Source organism: Thunnus maccoyii, chromosome 5 (genome assembly GCF_910596095.1).
Source record: "Thunnus maccoyii chromosome 5, fThuMac1.1, whole genome shotgun sequence".
In the NCBI taxonomy this organism is placed as follows: Eukaryota; Metazoa; Chordata; class Actinopteri; order Scombriformes; family Scombridae; genus Thunnus; species Thunnus maccoyii.
This window is the reverse complement of record NC_056537.1, coordinates 9,258,583-9,278,368: the sequence shown is the minus strand read 5'-3', so window position 1 is coordinate 9,278,368 and position 19,786 is coordinate 9,258,583. Positions and strand designations below refer to the sequence as shown.

Here is a 19,786-nt window from a genome sequence, read left to right as displayed (position 1 = left end):
AATTTCTGTCGACAGAGTTTATGTATTTATTCCAAACAAACCGCTCTTGTCAAAAGTATCAAACAAGTCAATTTGGTGTGTACTGCAGGATTTTTCCCAGGAAAGAGAAAGCAGAGCTGCAAGCTTTTGTGCTTTTAAGCACTCACTGGTTACATCAACTTGCACTGAGTGACCTGGATAAACTTTTAAACCAACTTCAAATGTTGTGTAGTTGAATACTGCATGCCTTATGAATAAGCATTCAAGAGACTATTCCAAACAGTGTTTTAAAAGGGAAAAGTTGTGTGTCTGTAAGAATAAGTGCATTTTTTCCTTTTGCTGAAATGAGTGTAGTCAAAACATTGTAGGGAGAGCAGCTGAGGTTCTGTTATTTTTCTCAAATTTCTTCCCTTGTGAGATTTATTGAAAAAAAAAAAAAAAAATTTAGATTTATTATTTTGGTACGTGGAATTACAGCAAAAATATCATAGTGCTCAAGCCCAAGAGCAGCCACAAAGCTGGCACCTGTGCTCGGTTCACTAATTCAATGGCTGTATTTAGCTCTTTACTCAAATTAGAGAGAGGCTGAATTTCCACTATTTTTGTTATGTTACCCATAAATGTATTATTTTGAGATATCCGGTATGTACTTATTGTGTGGAGTCTTAGTTTGAGTAAATGGCACTAAGTGAGAGGAATAAAATGTTTGCAAGCTACAATAACCAGTAAAAATTACAATGAACTTAAACCAAGCTATGAAATAAAATGCACCAAACTAAAACTAGGCTATTTTAGTAACCAAGTTAAAAACTGAGATTTTCTGCATGCACTGTAAAAGTATCCCCTACACTGAACACATGTAACACTCTGTCTGAGCTCAAGGCAGCTGTCAGAAAGGATTGGAGGTGGGTCCCCTTGGCCATATGTCGGGGTCATGAGAGCAGTGTAATGTGCTGGGCCAAGGCCAGGGTGAGAGTCAAACACAGCCCTGCTGCTGCGGTCGGTCCTGGAGAAAAGAAAGGCCTTTCAGTCAAGCAGACACTCACACACAGAGACAGCTGGAAGAGAGATAACTGATAGTGTTTTGTAGGCTGTTGCCCACTGTACAGGGTGTGGGTGCGTTTCCGTGTGTGTGTGTGCACATGATCACAAAAGAGAACAATAACTTCTATCTTCTTTTGCATCATTTACACACAAAAAAAAGTTTGGGGGTTTTTCAGTGTCCTGGGCAAGAAAGTATATATGACAATGAATGAAAGACTAACATCATGACACAAAATTAGTCACAAAATCACAATTAAACTAGAAATGCATTTCCTGTGGAAAATGTGTGTGAACGCTGCCAGCTGAAATAACTTGCAAAGCATTGCTGCAAATACAATATACTTGTTCAGCATTCCCATCTGTACAACTTTGGTTACCATGGAATTTTATATTTAAGACATATGGCAGTTATTAAGTAATATGGTGTTGTTTTACTCATGACCATAGGGTGGGGCTATCGGTGCCATGATTCAGTATGTCATGCAGATTCTCATGGAGAACTTGTGTACCAAGTTTCATTTTATTAAAGACAGCAGAATTGCAGAAATATCATGTTATAATGTTACTTTACTGTGGGTAGAACTATATCAAATGTTACACACTTGTGCAGTGTGGCTTTATGTACAACATTCCCAAATTGGGTTGCAATCCAATTTAGCATTGAAGAGTTCTGGTCCGTTAAGGGTGTCATCCACACCTTCAAAAGTTTGGCAACCAATTACAGACAAACGGTAAGTGATACCCAGAAATGAACTCATAAGTTTTGTCTGGGTCTAAATATGGCATTTGCCAAGTTTGGTGAAGAGTAGATGAAATATGTGCCAACAGTAGCAAAAAAATCCTAAATGGTGGAAAATATTTCCACCAAGGAACACACTACGCAAATATTATTTTGATACACCTCATGGTTCGTGAATTATTTAAAACATGCAATAACTGACCACATGGTGGTGCTATTGATCCCATGTCTTAGGATGTTAAACATTTCCACATGGGACACCTTTCCAAGAGATTGTCCATTGAGATACCACCTTGCAAACAATCTTCCCATAGACTTTCTGTCATGGACTCTGTGTTTTTGGACTTTTTGTGTTTTGGGATTTCTGGACTTTTTTGGTTTTGTTTGTTGCAGATGAGAGATTGTAGTGTTGCTTGGGTATTTGTTATATTTATATTTATTCTGTTCTATGCAGGTCCGTTTATTACAAAGAGTTTGGGGTTTTATAGGTTGTGGATTTTTTGCTGTGTTCCCTGCTATGTTCCTGTGCTTGATTTGCCCATCTACACACCTGCCATTGTAGCTCTACTTCAAACCCTGCCCATGTTACATTTTTACTTGGCCGTAAATTAATCAAAAGTTCATATTCATGTGTTTGGTGCACATCTAGGACTAAAGAGGCCTCAATCACCTGACTCACCAGAAAGCAGCTATTGTGTTGGTATGTCAGATAAATAGTTACATTTTGTATTTTAAAAGTCATTTAAGCATTTCATTGTGAAGTCCTTGTTAACTGGAATAATTAGAAATTAGGACTGTAACGCAAACTAGAAAATGAACATGCCCTGTAAATTAGGGCATTGTCATCCTGGAAGAGACCACTCCCATCAGGATAGAAATCATAGGATGAAGGTGATAACTCAGAACAACATTGTATTGATTAGCAGTGATCCTTCCCTCTAAGGGGACAAGTGGACCCAAACCATGCCAGCAAAATTCCCCCCAAAGCGTAAGACAGCCACCAGATCCAATCACTGTATGGGTCAAGCATTCAGGCCCGTACCGGTTCTTCCTTTAATTTGTCACGTACACGAAAAAACATACAGAAGAAAAAGAATATTAAAGCTTTGGATAACAATAGTGTGATTGCTTTCAGAAAACATACAATAAAAAAGTGATTGTAAAATTATAAATCAAATTGCCAGTAAGAACTATACAAAACGTCACATCCTATGGCACCAGACAACTGCTGAAAATCTTGCTTTTAGTGGTTTAAACTCTCATCTTGCTGCAGTGAATTTGTTAAAAATGCCCTCCAGACTGTGACTACACTGTGACATCATTGTTGGGAATGTAGGTGCAGCACCGTGCACCCTTTGACTGGAGCCACAATCATCTGGGACGCTGGGTGTGTGGTCGGATATGCAACAAGCTGGAAACTTTCACCCAGAGAAGGCAGTGAAACAATGATCTAATCACCATTTTATATTAACAATGGATAACATGATTACTTGTATGTGAAAGGGCTCGCTTGTTGTAATGAATCCACAGAGAATTATCACCTGACTCTGCAGTTCCTCTCAGCTCTATAAAGTGTTTTAGCATCTTTCAGCTCACTGTTTTGGTTTTTCAACCCGCTACTTTACCTCTCACCACTCTCATCGGCATCGTTTCAAGACGACTGCACTAACATTCATCAGAGATATGACTCCAAATGAATGCTAATGTTGTTATTATGTTATTATATGTATGAACAGGCAACTGTTTGCTGAAACATTCACCATATCAACTTTATAAGGTGATAATATGTAAATGTTGTTTTTACAGCTTGTTTCTGGTGCATGCAAGTGGCCAAAAAATATTATTGCAGGTTTAAAGATGACTTAAAGGCAGAAAAACTAAGACCAATCTAAATCTATCAAACCACAGCTTCTGCAGTAATGATTTGAGCTCATGGAAGTATTAAAATTATATATAAATATTAAAATGATCAACAAACATGATTTGGAAACTGCTGGGCTACATTTGCCAGTTTATTCATGTTGTCTTGAAGGCAATTGCTAAGTGAGGATGTTAATTAGTGCAATGGGGTGCACCTGGGTCCAAATCCCTTTGTGCACAATAAGTGCTGCCACCTCAGTCCCCTCAGAGAGGCTTTGTCCATGTGTTGTGTTTGGCTTCTTTATTATTTGTGCTCGCCAAAATACACATGCTCACTCATCTACATAACACCTGATTGATTCCACATCCCATCTCTTTTTACATTTCAGTCTGTTTGTTTGTTTTTTTTAAATTCATTTAAGCATTGTATCGTTTGTGTCGCCCACATTTTTTTTTTTTGCCATGGCCTATGAGCTGGTCATGACAGGACAGTGATACATACAGATGGACAGCAGAGAAGTGGTTTATGCTTCTGGAGTCATTTGAGAAGTTTCTGTGGATGTTTTCCTTCTTTTTTTTTTCAGCTGTGAAAACTTGTCACCATTGCAATCCATATGTCTGACATGCATTCAAGCTGAGCACAGCTGTTGTTCTGTGTAAGAAACAAAATTATGACCTTAAACTTAAAGCCTCTCAAGCCTGCAGGAAGTGAGTATTTGATACTACAAACAGAAAAGGTCAGTGTTGCATCGTGGAACTGGAAGATCTGAATCATGTCAGTTGATGAGGATAGGGAATGACATGCGTTAAAGGTTCCTGGCCGAATTAGAACTGGGAACTTTGTGGCTCCTTAACCCCTCAGCCATTGATCATTTGTTTTTTAATTCTAGTTTGCCAGGATGTTGTCATCTTTTAAGTTCATCAACTTTAATAACACAGCATGTAGAGAAAGAAGAAAGGAGGGAAAGAGAGGATAATATAGACTATGACAAAGCTAATGCGCCCTTGAAGGCAACATGTTATTTGGTGCTATGACAACTGTAAACACTGTAATGTGTGCTTCCCCTTTAACTATTCCCCACAACATCTCCAAGCTACATTCCATTCACAGTGGGCTACTTACACCATGTAATTAGATTTACATTAAATCTGCGCAGGAAGGCTCTTACACACCAACCTGACCATCTAGGAAACATGTTTACTAGCTGTTGTTGGAGAAAACATTGGCAGGGCAGCGCCTAATGATGTCACATCTCAACTAAAGATCATTTCTGTCGTAATTCAGGGTTATCTTGACTTCCTTAAATGTGTACTAATTAGTCTTTCTACTTCCCTCAACTGTTTTCTGCTGGAAAACTATTTATTTTGGATTCATTAAAGGAATAGTTAGACATTTTTGAAAAATATACAGTTGTTTGCGTTCTTGCTGAGAGTTACATAAAAAGATAAAGGCCACTTTCATGTCTGAATGCTAAACATGCAGCTACAGCCAGCAGGCGATTAGCACTTAGCAAAGCTTGACTCTGTCCAAACAAATCCTGTAACTAGCACCATAAATCTCATAAATTAACATGCTGTGTCTTCTTTGTTTATTCTGTACACAAGCAGAAAGGTAAAAATAACAAGTTGCGGTTTTACAGGGAGTTTACATGCTGGAAGTACTTCTTAGGCAGACACAGTGATTTCAAGACTGGACAGACAGGAAATCTGTCTCTATTGCACCCTCATTTTACAGGAAAACTGCACAAACAACTACGTCTCCTACTGTAAGTCATCAAGATTTACCTGTTAACTGTGGTGGATGTGTACAATGGACAGTTTAGGTAATCATTTTACCATTTGCCTTCATTTTCTCCTCCATTTAAGTTTGGTTGCTCATGTTTCTTGCCCCATTTGACTTTTTAGTGATGTAGCTGATGCAGCAGTTCACAGCAAATAACTTGGCGAGTATGGTATATACATATATATATATCTATTATAATTGCCAATAGAAACAATAGACAAAACTACAAAATAAGAATCAAGTGGTAATAAACTGGAATACTCCCTTAATGTTACATATGGGTTTAAATAGTAGCTCCTAAACTTTCTGACATTAACGATACCATGTCAGAAAGGGACAATCATTAACTGCAGTTTCAGTCATCTTCTTTCAGGAAGCTTTCTGTTGTTAACAACACGATTATGTAACTATCAACAGAGCTTTTGCCAACACCCAACACTACAGCAGCTGATTCCTAGTTATTTCTAATGAATGAAAGTTAATTAAACGAACACAATCCATTCCTCGGCTCCTCCACAGACCCCCACTAGTGAGCAATTTCCCCTGAGGGCTGCCTAGACGCCAGCTTGCCTCTGAAGTCATCGCACAGCTTATTTGGTTTTGTGGCCTGGCCAGCGGAGCAGATGATAACCCGGGTACAGCTCTGAGTGAGACTTTCACCCTCTCCTCCTCTGTGAGAATGCACTGTGGTCGCCCTGCTTTGTTACTCCCACAGGCTGGAACACTATTGTCATGGAAATCTCTATTTTGTTTTGCATGTGTATGTGCGTGTGTTTAATACCCTGCAGTGGGGTGGGATAGACTACAGAGAGAGCCAAGAACAACACAGCACTGGTCTAATATTGCCTCCCACCCTCCTTTCATCCCTTCCTCGGTTGCACCTCATCTCTCTCTCCTCCGTCACAATCCCCTCTTCGCTACACCCCTTCTCCATCTATCCTTATGCCCTCCAAAAGCATGAAGAGAGGCCAAGAGTCTGGATTAGGCAGGAAATCACCAGGGTGGAACCCCATCACCCCTCCCTAAAAACTGTGGGGTCATGACTTCAGATCTGTGCAGTGTCGTTGCTCTGTCCAGCTGATTGGGTGGATCCTTCCCTCCAAGGTTTATTGTGTCATTACATGAAGCAGGGAAACAAATTGCATCAGTCTGAATGCACACATGAATGAAAAATGCAAAACAAGTTTTGGTTTCTTTTCCTCATTGGAGACTATGAAAAATGTTCCACACACTGATGAAGTTCCGTACACTGACAGGCATTTGTTTATACAACTCACCAAAGTTTAATTCCTCATCATTTTTCAAAGGCCGGTTTGTCATTAAGGCAAAAGGTTGTGCAAGTTCTCCATGTTGATGTTGGCAAAATGAAGGCACAAAACTGTAATATGACCAGAGGAAGTGTCAGAGGTGGTCCTGAAGGTATAGGAGCTAGGGTGAGGTGGTGGTCAGATCGGGGCGGGCTGAGGGTTCGGCACACACAGAGACGTGGTATGCAGGACCCGGCTGGGAAGTTATTTTAAGGGAGAGCCCTTCTGGAAATTCACTCAGAGCTGTCTGCCTCCACTGCTTTTCATCACTGTCGTTGCTCTGCAGGCCATCACATAACAATGTGAAGTCATACAGTGGACGGAAAAACACTGGGTTCTTCAGAAGATGTTTAATTATACTTTACTATGTGTACAACCTCAGTTTACCAATTAAAGTTCACTGTGGGTTGACAAGTAATATGCAAGTACTTAATGTAAGAACTGTGTAGAGATGCTCCACCAAAATTACAAGTCAAAGTCAAGTTGGATATCTTTAAAAGAAAACTTAATGTTTGGCTACAGTTTACATATCAGCAAGATGTTTAGTTAAAGTAAAACACAGACAAGTATTAAGTTCAGTGATTGTTTATTGGTTTAGTTCTTCGTTCCATAAGTTAATCATTTTCTTTCTTTCTTACTTACCAGAGACAAAAAGAGGAGGCACCAAACCACTTCCTGTATTTATACACTGGGTGACATCATCAGTGATGTCACTGGGTTAGACCAAGTATAGGGAGATTTATTTTACTTAGTTAAATGTTTGGTTTAGCATCTATATGATTTGTGCTTGTTTTGACTCATGTTGAGGTTTATGCTGTGGATGTGTTTTGTGTTAACAATGTTGACTGATACAAGTAGCATTGTTATATGCCAGTTGGTATAAGGGAAAGGACACCCTTGCAGTAAATTTGGTTCTGCCTAGTAGATTCGTGGGCCTGTTTAAGGGGAGAGATGTAAGTTTAGGGGGGAGCAGAAATTAGAGGATGACAGTTTAGCTGAATGCACATGATTATGAGTTGAGCCAATTAAATTTGATTTGCTTGTATTCATTTCAGTTTTTGGGACACCTTTTTTTTGTTACACTGGACTGAATAAATCAGTTTTTACTCATTCAACAAGAGTCTGAATCTGCCTCTTACCACCTTCCTAGCCACTCTGGTCAGGCTTCCTCACAAAACTATCAAAAATGTCCTTTTTTAACCCTTTTTATGTTCAGCACTTGGAGTTGCAGTTGATGTATGGCTTGTGCTATGTAAATAAAGTTTGTTTGATTGATTGAATTTATTAAGTAGTACTGTGAAAAACAGTTGTATAACATCAAGTCTGAGATAATTACTCTTGGCTTGGGCTTGGAAACTACACATTTTAAACAAATATTATTAAACATCTGGAATGGTAGACATGCTGTAGGTGTAAACCAGGAGGGGAGGGGCTGATGAAAGACTACCAGTTTGAATTATGGCAATTTACAATGAGTTTGACTATTTTAATTGTTTTTTTAATCACTGGATTACTTTACTAAGCACTCTAAGTACTAACTTATAAACTTGTATTGGCAATGTACAACAATCGCACTCCCTTCTCACTCTGTTTTTGGTTTCCACCAACACCTGTGTGAAATATTTGGCTCTTTAGCTGGTGCTAAATGCTCCACTATGTTCAATAGCTCATTGCCCGCTGCAGCTGGAAATAAGGTTAATGAGAAGTAGTGCAGCAACGAGTGTAGCTTTAGATACTACAGTATAAACAGTATGCATATAACACTGTATAAGTGAAATGAAATGTGTACAAATATCCATTTTAAAGTGACAAAAAACATGTGAATGATCTCATCTACCCAGTCCTTTGAGTCATGTTGCAGTTGTCACGTGTTTTTTCACTTTATTGAGAGGAAAAGATGTTAATATTGCAAAATGTCAAGAACATTAGCTATTCTAAAAACTGCACAAAAGGTAGGTGGACAGCACGCCAAAATAATGGAGTAAAAGTGTCACTAATGTTTAAAGTTTTTCACTGATTGGTGAGAATTATCTTCTGTAGGTTGATTTACTGGAACAAGGTCACTAGCTAAGTGTTATCATATGTTCTTCAGATCCAGAAAGTACTCACATTCAACTTCTGTGGTGTCTATCAAACAGCCATCTTCATTTCTAATATGATGTAACTGCTGCAGCTGTTTCACCTCATTAATATTTCCAGAGAAACCCTATTCATTGGAATATACAGTATTCCATCAGAGCAGAGCAGAACACAAAGTGTTTACAGATATTTTCTCTATTTGTGTGAAAGATTCACTGGGATCTGAATAATTACTGTTAATATCTGTTCACAGTTTAGACTTCCAGCCATCCAAGAATGCTTGGAACCACAGAGAAATCACAGAGCTGCAGACGAGAGGGGAAAAATCTTAGTATGCCTCCACAGGCATACTACTTTTCTTATCTTTTTCCCCTTGCTCTGTGTTTGAGCTCTGACATTTGCACAGGGTGTGATGTGAGCAGATAAAGCGTGTCAGGGCGTACACGCCTGCATTGTATGTCACATTCTTATTTGTGCATTGATAACACTATGTGGGACGTTTTTTTTTATGACCTTAAATTTCACATTTGAAGTTTTATTTTCCAACGTATTAAACTCTGTTCGCTTCACTGAAATGATAAAGAGGCATTACAGTTTCAGGCTGGGTTGCTGGATAATTTATTGTGTAACCCTTGGGGTTTTTTTGGTTTGGCTTTAGCTCTTTTGATTTTCCTCTCATCAAGTAGTGTTTCCAAAATTGGTGTCTGGGTGTAAATCCTATCTGGTGAAGTAATTTTACTAATGGAATATTTGATGTCAAGATCTTATAAGAAGTTGACCTCAAAATCAATGCATTGCCTGAAAAAAAATCCCTCTCAGATCAATCAGGGCTTTCTTTCATCATCAATAATAATGCAACAGGAGAAATTTCTTGTGCAATGTTAATGCCAAAGTCTTGAAGCAGCCTGAAGTCAGCTGACTGGCACTGTTTTTCCCAGACTTTTTGTTTATTGATGGATGTTTTGACAATGAGGGAATTCCAGAATTCCGTCAGAACATTAGATATCCACATTTGAAAACTGAGTCACACTCTTACCAAAACATTGTGAACGTGAGAGTAAAATCAATTAACTGAACATGAGTGATACTGTATGAACTCATCTATTCTTTGGAAATAGGAAGCAATGCATACTGTACATCAGGGAGCAGGGAATCATTATGCATGGATGTAAGTGCTGTTGGAATAAAAATGTTTTAATCACACTTGGCTGTATACTTTCTAGTGTCTGATGTTAGTTTTCCAATATTGTTGTTTGCTTTGAACATTTCACGGACAGATTATACTGTCCCGGGGGAGATGATGGTGGGAGCAGTTTGGTATGATACAGTCTGACCACATTGTGTGGAAGGTTGAGACTTTCAAAATCATCAGTCATTCTTGTGTCTGTTTAATGTAACACACAGGCATTTGTCCCCTCCTCTTACAGTAAATTGAAAGTGAATGTCAGGATTTCTATTGGCCTGTGTAACCATAACATATCAGCGGGGGTTTGTTGATCAGTATCAGTGACCTGATTTTTTTATTACTATTATTATTTATTTACTTATTTTTGGCCAGTTGCTTGGATTTTTGGATTTGAAAACTCTTCTTCTGTTTTATTTGGCTTGTACCCTGTTTAAAAACAAAACATTCTTCTCACTTGTGCTGCTCGCATTTTTAACACCACTGACTGAACACAATGTTACGAGCAAGAAATCTGATGCAAAACATTAAAGTTATGAAGGTATGAGCAAAAAAGCAAATATGTTAGTTGCACATTATTTTGAGTTGCGATATGAGACCTCCTGAGAACAATTTTCTGTTGAATCTTTGCACTGATGTTTAAGATCATTTCAGGTCACTGAAGCTTTTGTAGCTCTGCATATTGTAGCGTAGTTAACTGCACTGCATAACAGGTCCATTTCCTGGTCAACTTGCTGCCTGACTTACCTGAATTATTTATGAGCACATGTTTGTTTCTGTAAGGTATGTTCAGAGTTAAGAGGAAGCACATTTTCAGCTGGCTTTATTTGCATAAAGGTTGTGCAGTCCATTTTATTCACCACAAAATTTACCAGCTGTACAAACGTTAGCCGTGGCTAGCTAGCAACATGCGCACTGACTGCATGTGATATGAAAACTTACCAGGGACTCCAGCTCCAGTTCTCTCTGCTAGTACCTCAGCACCTTATGAAGAGTCATAAAGCTGCAGCTTTTTTTTTTAAACTAATCTCAATTTGTGACACAAATTCACCTCTGTTTGCATCCAACCACTGTTAATGTGAGACTCTGGCTCACTTTCCATTTAACTTTCATGCATAAATGCAAGTGGACTGTTCATGTCTGTCAAGTTTTTTGAATTGTAAAAATTCAGTGGACTGCCATTATAAGATACTCCAGTTTATGTAGGATTTAAGTTTTTCAGAAAGCTATAGATGGTCACATTTCTTGCCCTGATCAACGGGAATCTCGCCAGTTTTTCCCAAATCTCTCCAACAAAAACAATGTTTTCATGACCATCAGTCATAATGGACAAAAATCTTAGATTAACACCTCAATTGAATTATATTGGAATTTAAATTGTCTTTACTGTGAAAATGTAATTCATTGTTGTACAAATTACAGCCTCTGGGAAGGTCAAGGGCCTGAGAGTTGGGGTCTTTCTAGGTCAACATGCACTGAAGAAGATAAAGCTATGTGTTCTTATATATGATCTTCGGTCAGACTCAGTTTGAAAGTTTCCTGACAGTTTCCAATAAAATAGCATAAGAGAGAGAAAAAGATATTATGTGCACAGAGAAAGATGGCAGAGAGGTAGCTTTTGGATCGGAAAGTGAGATAATGGTTTTCTGTGGCTTTTGTTTCCCAAAGCAGGAATGTTGTTTACAGAGATTGGACAGCGTCTCAGGAATGCAGACTGTGTTCAGAGGAAATGGTTGTCTCCAGAGGGAACTTCTACAGCCTGGCTGCAGTCACAGAGGAGAAAGGTTGACAGGGACGAACCTTATGTGTAGGATGAGTAAAATATTTTTTTCAGTGTGAAAGGTGATGTGATGATAATATACATGTTTATAGTCTCACACACCCAGAATACAAGTTCAGTTTTCATTACAATATTTATGTCTGAGAAACATCCTCTGAGAATTATTTGAGCACAGTCTGATGAAAACCAGACCAATTACCTAACAATAGTGAGTGTTTAAATGATAACATGACTTGCCTTTGGGATCTTGCAAAAATCACTAACAAGAGTTAGAATAAAATGGGAATAAGTCTGTCACTTTATTACTGACATCTTGCCTCAGATTTATTGAGAAAACGATTTGGTGGATAGCTGAAGAGAAATTTATTGTTAGCATCCACATGTTTTTACCAGCTTGAAAATCGTAAACAATGCACAATGACAGCCCAGTGAGTGGTCCAATCATCCAGTGAGGTTAAGGATGGGTTCACGTTGATGTGTTAGTGAAGAAGAGAACTGTCAATCATTTGTTGTCCAGCCTACTTAGATCCACCCATGACCAACTGTGGGATGGCTTTGCCAGCTTCTGTGATGGAAACAAGTGGTTCTCATTTCAACAGTCGTCAACCTCCTGCTGCGGATCCTCAAGGATGGATGGTTGTGATTGATGCTGGTTAACTGGCTTGGTCGTTCATATCATTCTCGTTGGAGTGCAGAGACGAACAGGTGGTCAGAAAATCAAAGCTAATGGGTAGTTAACGACTTGAGAGACTATGAGGATGCTTCATTTTCTTCTGATCTGAATTTAACTCAGTGGGCACAGAAAAGTACAAACACTGCCCAAAACTCCAAACTCTTTATGGTTTCAGGCCCTTCATTGAGGTCTATTTTAAACAAGCTTTCATTTATTCCAGATTTAATGTTTGGGTGGTTTTATTGTGCCTTTTATATCTCAGTTCCCACTGAAATATACTTTTAGCAATCTTGACATGATCTTTTCAAGCATAGACAAATATCATTCCAAAAGTACAAGTTAAAAGACAGGATATCATTAAGATACCTCTTAGCGAAGTGACCCCTCATCTCCAGTCTGAACATGACAGTCACTCCCAATAACATCTCATCATCCTTTATCCCAAATTTCCCTCTTGTACTCACCCTACTTTGCTCTAGACAAAACACTCATATATCTTTTGTTTTTTCATGCTCATTTTTCCACCATTTAGTTCATACTTGATCAAGCAAGAACAAAAGAATATTGTGATGACTCTGGACCAAATACTGAGGACGTCAACCACATATTAGTAAAAATTGTGTTTGGAACATAGAAAACGTATGAATGGACAGTAGAGGGGTGAATTATGACTGGTTTGAGAAGTTTTTATGAAACTAGTGGCATGTCTCTGGGGATGGCAATGTCATTCTCTCTGCCGGTCGGTCCACCACTTAATTTGGTCCAGACTGAAATATCTCAACAACTATTGGATGGTTTGCTATGAAATTTGTCACAGATATTTATGGTTTCCCGACCATGACTCCTAATTACTTTGTTGATCCTCTGACTTTTCCTCTAGTGTCTCTATGATGTTGACATTTGGGGTTTTACTGGGAGTGAAATGTCTCAACAACTGCTGGATGGATGTGATATAATTTGATACAGACATTCATGTCCCTTAGCACCATCATCGAGTCAAAAGTTTAATTTGTCTAATACTTTCATTTAGAACCCAAGATCTGCTTAACAATACTCTTGGCAGGCTCAGATGTACTTTGTGTTTGGTTTAGTGGGGGGTGGAGGGGGGTCGGTTTACATTAAAAGAATGGATTTTGGATGGAACATCATGTTAAACTCAAGTTGGCAGTTGTTGCAATGCTTTGTTACTTCAACACTTCATTAGATGAACTACATCAGAAACAGTTAACATACATGAATTTTCAATATCAATTTCATTTTCAACTACAGCTACACACACGTCTGGAAAAAAGCAGCTGAACTTGAAACTGGGTAATGTGAAGCAACACAGATGAAAGGTTTATAAAGATACAGATGTGCTCAGATGTATTACCACCACTGCAGCTTGAATGTGATGACACAGCAGTCTCTGTTAGAGAATGTGGTCCGGACGTAACAGCAGCATTTTGTGTCCCAGCAGAATTGTTTACAGGCCTCGTATTTTCTCTGATATAACCCTGAGCTGTCCTCTTTATTTTTCTAGCAGCCCCTGAAATTTCCACTGCTACCTCATGTCTGACTCGCTCCCTATATAATGGATTTCACAAGGATTTTCACAATCGCTTCACTTCTGGATAAACAAGTCTTTGCCATGTGACGTCCTGAAAACACTCAGCAGAGAAACTATTCACACGCAACACTTGTATTGCCTGTCTAGACCTGTGGCAAGGAAAAGATTTGATCATTTTAAAGCACCAGTACAGACACATGTATGCATTCACAGCTAAATTAGAAATGTGTAAAATTACCAGGATTAATGTGTCATAAGAGTTAAACAAAAGCACAAGGATTACATTATGTACAAAGTATGTTCTCAGCACTTGAAATGTACTCTAATTTGTCAAGACCAGGACACCTGATGTAATGATTATTTGTCTTCCAAAACCAAAAACCAGTTGGAGGAGTTTGTCACACCCTGTATTCTGATGTCACATTGACATACTGCTTCAAAGGGTTTGATCTTTGACCATTAGCACAAATAAAACCTGATAATGGCTCATGTATTTGATAGATAAGTCCATGAAATACGTTTCCTATCTGTTGTCTGTGGAACCACTCCAGGTTGTCTTTGCTCTCTGGTTTTTCATTTTGCCAAAGAATTGTTCATGTTGTGAAATGCTGTGTGGTCTACCGAACAAATTGATGAGTCAGTGTTCAAATGCCTGGGTCTAGCGTGCGGCAGAGAGAACAGAAAATAGATATTCACAATACATCCTGTTCCCTCTGGACACTACTGATGTCATCCAGCTGGGACAACCATATTGAGGTAGTTGAGACCTGATTAAGTTGTCAGAAGGCCTATTAGCAAAAATTCCACCAGCAAAATCATTTTGTTAGGACTTTCTGGAAAAATGTAGAAGCTTTTTGGGTCCAACCCACTGGAATGTCCTTTCTCATAGCCAGGCAAAGTGTTAGACCAGCCTGGTTCAGGGTTGGAATATGGCATAAATTGCATGCGCTGGTTCTGTATAAGATAAGAAATGGTAACACATGTCCGCTGATGGATGCTTTTATCAAAACTGACTTTCAGGAGCATCAGAGAAAACATTCTGATTGTGTATCCAGTGGAGATGTGACCTTTAACCTCAGAATGTTGGCGCCTTTGATCTACGCAGAACAAATGGAAGTGAAGTGTACGTGGACTGGAGTTTTAATCATACAAACATTTATCTAAAGCAGAATCAAACAGTCACAGTTCTTTGCAGCTAAATTACACTGACATTGCCAAGGTTAAAGTCCCATTTGGTTTCACCCAAGCAGCAACTACCACAGCTTGAAGCTGAAGCCAATGCGGAAGTTCTTTCAAGTGCAATGCTACCGGCGGCTGCTAGATCAGGCTCCAAAAAATTCCTGGCTCCTATTGACTCCCATTCAAAAAGTGTAAATTTCTCTCTAAAAATACTAAGTCAAACGTTTTTTTCAACAAGTCATTATTATAAGATTTGAAGACTTATAGTAGGCTTTGATGTTTGCAATGTGGGCGTTGATATTATATTTCAGTAAGTTTAATGTTACCTGATTAAGATACCTAAAGTAGCTAAAGTAGCTAATGGTAGCCCAGGAGTGCACCGCCCGGTGTTCCCAGTAAGCTATCATTTGCTTCGGTAGCAGGGTGTGTTTCCAGAGCGTGAAAGGCAACACCCCGCACTACTTATTTGGGAGGTCCTGGCTCCAAACAGAAAAGACAGCACAGACCATAAGCTGCAACTCTGGGCGTCAAACCAGCTCCAACGCAAACCAATGGGTGACATCACACCTCACTATGTCCATCTTCATATACAGTCTAACGTTTCACCATGACCAAGCATGTTTTAACATTTACCATAGTACAGTTCAGATGAAAGTGTCTACCTCATTGTATAGTTAGCCATCTAAAATGTACTTTTCTGGTGCATCTGGCCAGTAAGAAACATCTGGAACCAGTCGGGCTCAAGTCTGGGTCACCCCTCCTTATCAAAGTGTGAGTGGAGGGCAATGAGACCGGGATGTGAAGGAAATCAGACAGAGAGAGACAGAATAGTTTACATTAGTGTTAGTTATGGTTAGTGTTTACATTTAGGATACAGCATATGGGTAATTGGTATGATTCCTACTGTGTGTATCAAGGCTGCACAGAGTTTCAAAAATAAACTATGTCTTAAAAACACATCTCAGCTCTACAGTGGCTGTGTTTTCATCAGCTTCAGATCCATTTTGCCCCTGTATACTTCTTGTTGTCATCTATAAATTAAACTAGTAGCTGTCATGTCAAACACTGGCTAAATTTAGGTTGTTTAGGAGTTATATTGTCTACTTCTGTACACTGTGTACTCTTTGTTTTTCAGGGATTTGATCCGGGATGAAGAATAAATGTTCATGCTAAAAAAAAAATGACTCAGTCGTCTGTTGCGAGATTCGGTTCCTGCACACATGCACCATTTTAGAGCAGTTTATAAATAAATGTTTACATTTTCTCAAGCAGATTAAAATTGGCTTCTCAAAGTGACAGATTAGATTATTAGAGGCACTTCACATGTATACTTAAATCCAAAGTAGCTGTTGGGCAGTAGCTCCCAACTTGGGGGTCAGTATCCACCAAGAGGTCCCAGGATAGATCTAAGAGGGCACAACATGAGGGATAAAACAGGAAATAAAACTTTTCTTTTGCACAAAATTGTGTTTTTCTGACCTTTGATCTATTTTGATTTGTGTTTAACAAGTCACAAGGTCACAAGTAAATATTTTTTCATTTGAAAAGGCCACAAGCCAGAAAAGTCAGGAACCACATTTCTATTCCTATTTCCGCATAAACCGCATGTGCAAAAAGTCTTGACCTTATAGATTCTTCTTCTTCTTCTTGGTAGTTCAGTGAAGAGACAATAACTAGCCCCCAATGACATCCAGTGCCATGATTCCCCTCCCAAACTTACTCAATGAAGCCACAAATCTGGTTTGAATGTTGGCTTTTGGCTCTGCTGTGATGTTGGCCCCAGCAGCAAGAAGGAGGAGCAGGAGGAGGGATTACCAGACCTACCATGTGTGTGTGTGTTGATTTGACCATCTGTTGCCTTTGTTTCCTTCAGATGCTCGACGAGGACGACGCTGTAATCCTCTGCACCGTGGAGGTCAAGTCCATGTCACTCCAGTTAGTTTAGGAGCGAGACAACAATCCTGTCTGGTCACCCACACAAGTGATAGCAAGAACAAAATCTTAATTTGATTACAGTAGCACTCTGCAGTACACTGTACAGTACATGCAGCCCATATACATCAAAGAGAAGTTACTCACAAATGAGTGGGAAATTTGAGATTAAAAACTTGGAATCGTGACATGTTTGAAGAAGTCATGTGTGATTCATGTCTGCAGTCTACCAGTTGATGCAGACAGCTGTACTGCTGCCGGGATCAAAACACATTTGTTGCAGTACTTTGGAGGTCAGACTGATTTTTCATTAAGGGAAACAAATGAGGACTCTGGGTACGTCGTGTCCTCTGAGGTATCCTGTAGAGGGGCTGGAGGTGCACTTTTCCTCCCCAGACTATGCAGACATGAAACTGCTCCTTTCCTTCACTCAGCATCTTGTTTTTTTTTGTGTGTGTGTTTTTTTTTTTAATAGACATCTGCTGGCACTTTGGGCCATAACGCTTTTACCATGTGCCCCTGCAGCAGCACTGCAGACCTGAAAGAAATCCACACTTTTCCCATTAGATGAGCCAAGTGATTTTCTTTGTGAGTTAAGAGAAATCAGAGACGTTAAGAATGTGCTAAGTAATGTAAATGTGATTGGTTTGCAACATGACACCCAGGCATGACGAGACCAGTAGCAACAGGTCTGTTATCCAGTGATAACTGAGGTTGATCTGCTTCAAGATATTTTTTTTTTTGTTTTTATTATACAACTTCCATTTTTGCACCACACTGGAGCCGTTTCAACAACTGTTCCCTTATCCTGGAAAAGAGGTAGTTAGCTCATCCAGGCTTCAGCTGTGTCTGATGGAAAAATTCTAAAAGAAGGCAAAGTTGACTGGTTTTCATCTCCCCCACTTCCTTGCTCATACAAAGTGGGTTGCTTTGGAGAACTGCACTGTTAGCATTACTTTGGCAATACCTCAAGGTTTTAGAACTTTTCCAAGGTGTCATTTTACAGCCATTGAGGTCTTTTTGCTTCACTAATACTAGGAGCGTGTGGCAGACAAACTTAATTGGTGAAAATACTTTCTGTGAATTAGCTTTCACCACTTTAATTAGTTCAGTGTTTTATACTTCCAATTTAGATTTTCATTCTTCTGTCAATCTTGGGTTTCTAAATAAACTTGATGACATCTCCTCCTGGCACATATCACAAAAATGACATCATGCCACCGCTCGAGTTGCATTCCAAAACCTGCGAGTCTGAAACATTAACATCAGACCCAGGCACTGGGCTCAAATAGAAACATCTGGCTTTTAAGTTAAAAAGATTGCAAGTCATTGAATGTATCTGTAACGTACACTGATATGTTTAGTCCTTGTCAGACCAATGAGCAATAGTGATTCTTCTTTAGCATTTAATCACAATGTGTCACCACAAAGGAATTATTAGTATATAGGTGCTAAATAGTATCCTTAAGTCACCTGTTGTCAAGGTGAAACAGAAGAGGGAACTCCATATATTAAGGTCTATGCCAACACCTCATTCACTTTAACAGAGCTGCTGATCTGGGCTGTCCAAACGAAATGTTTGCTTCCGAAACATCTGGAACCAATTTAAGGGAAAAGCCTGGATTTCACCTCAGCATATTGCACTAGGCTCCAGTTTGGTATTCATCAGTTGTCTCCAAGAATCAAACCTGCTGCAATAGAGCCTCATTCACATTGGGAAACTTTCAATAAAATGTTCTATAAGTATGAGTGTAAACTTAATCAAAAAGCTCTCTGTGTAGTGATCGTCAACTGGAGGGTTTTCCTCCAGATCCTTACAGCTAAAGAACATGTGTCGTGGCTTTTAGACAAAAGTGACAAACATATAATGTCTCCTAGGTTTAAAGAGTTCTTCTTTATCTACATTTATGCAACTCACTTCGACTGTCTAATTTTCTGAATCAAAGGTTTGATTACTAACACAAATAAAGAGGGAGATGTCGGGCAACTTTAGCTAGTGCCTCATTTTAGTCTTAATAATTCAGATAATGTTCCGTTTACATAAACCTGTGCTGTTGATGACTTAAAAATCATCTTAATTATGGTAATAACACTTCTGGGAATTCAACATTTCTAATACCTTAAAAAGATAAGTCCATTCTAGTCGGTCGAAGGCTTTCTCTGCATCCACCAAAATCAGTGTCAAGTCTAATTTTTGCTTATTGGCATACTGGAAAGAGAACAAATATTTTAAGAGTAGAGTTTTACAGCCATGCTACTGGCGCTGTGAGGCTGTACTTACGCACAGCGGTGCTTTGAGCTAAATGCTAACTTTAGCATGCTAACATGATTGCAATAACAAATTTAGCATGCTTAAGTTTAGCAGGTGTAATGTTTACTATGGTTTCCATCTTAGTTTAGCCTGTTAGCATGCTAACATTCGGTATTTAGCACTAAACACAAAGTAAAGAGGAGGATGGTGGGAATATCATTAATTTTGCAGGTATTTGGTAGTTTTTGACCTGATGATGGTGTTAGACAAAAAATTAAGGGTACACAGAATGATTACTTTATCCTTGAATATCTGAAGCAAATTTCATGGAAAAACAATTCAAATCGAAAATGGCTGTGCTGGAGGAAACATGTAAGTATGATTCATCTTGTGAGTGTCTGTCGAAAACTGCTGTCTTTATTCAGGCTTCCGATCAGATGTGCACGTA

At 39.0% G+C, this 19,786-nt stretch overlaps 1 long non-coding RNA gene across 1 annotated transcript; it reads left to right on the top strand.

Annotated features, from left to right (window-relative positions):
* Positions 1-10,671: 10,671 nt before the first annotated feature.
* Positions 10,672-14,444, top strand: LOC121897912. Its single transcript, XR_006096309.1, has 3 exons — positions 10,672-10,757; positions 11,643-11,781; positions 13,953-14,444. It is a non-coding gene; the product is annotated as an uncharacterized LOC121897912 (long non-coding RNA).
* Positions 14,445-19,786: the final 5,342 nt, after the last annotated feature.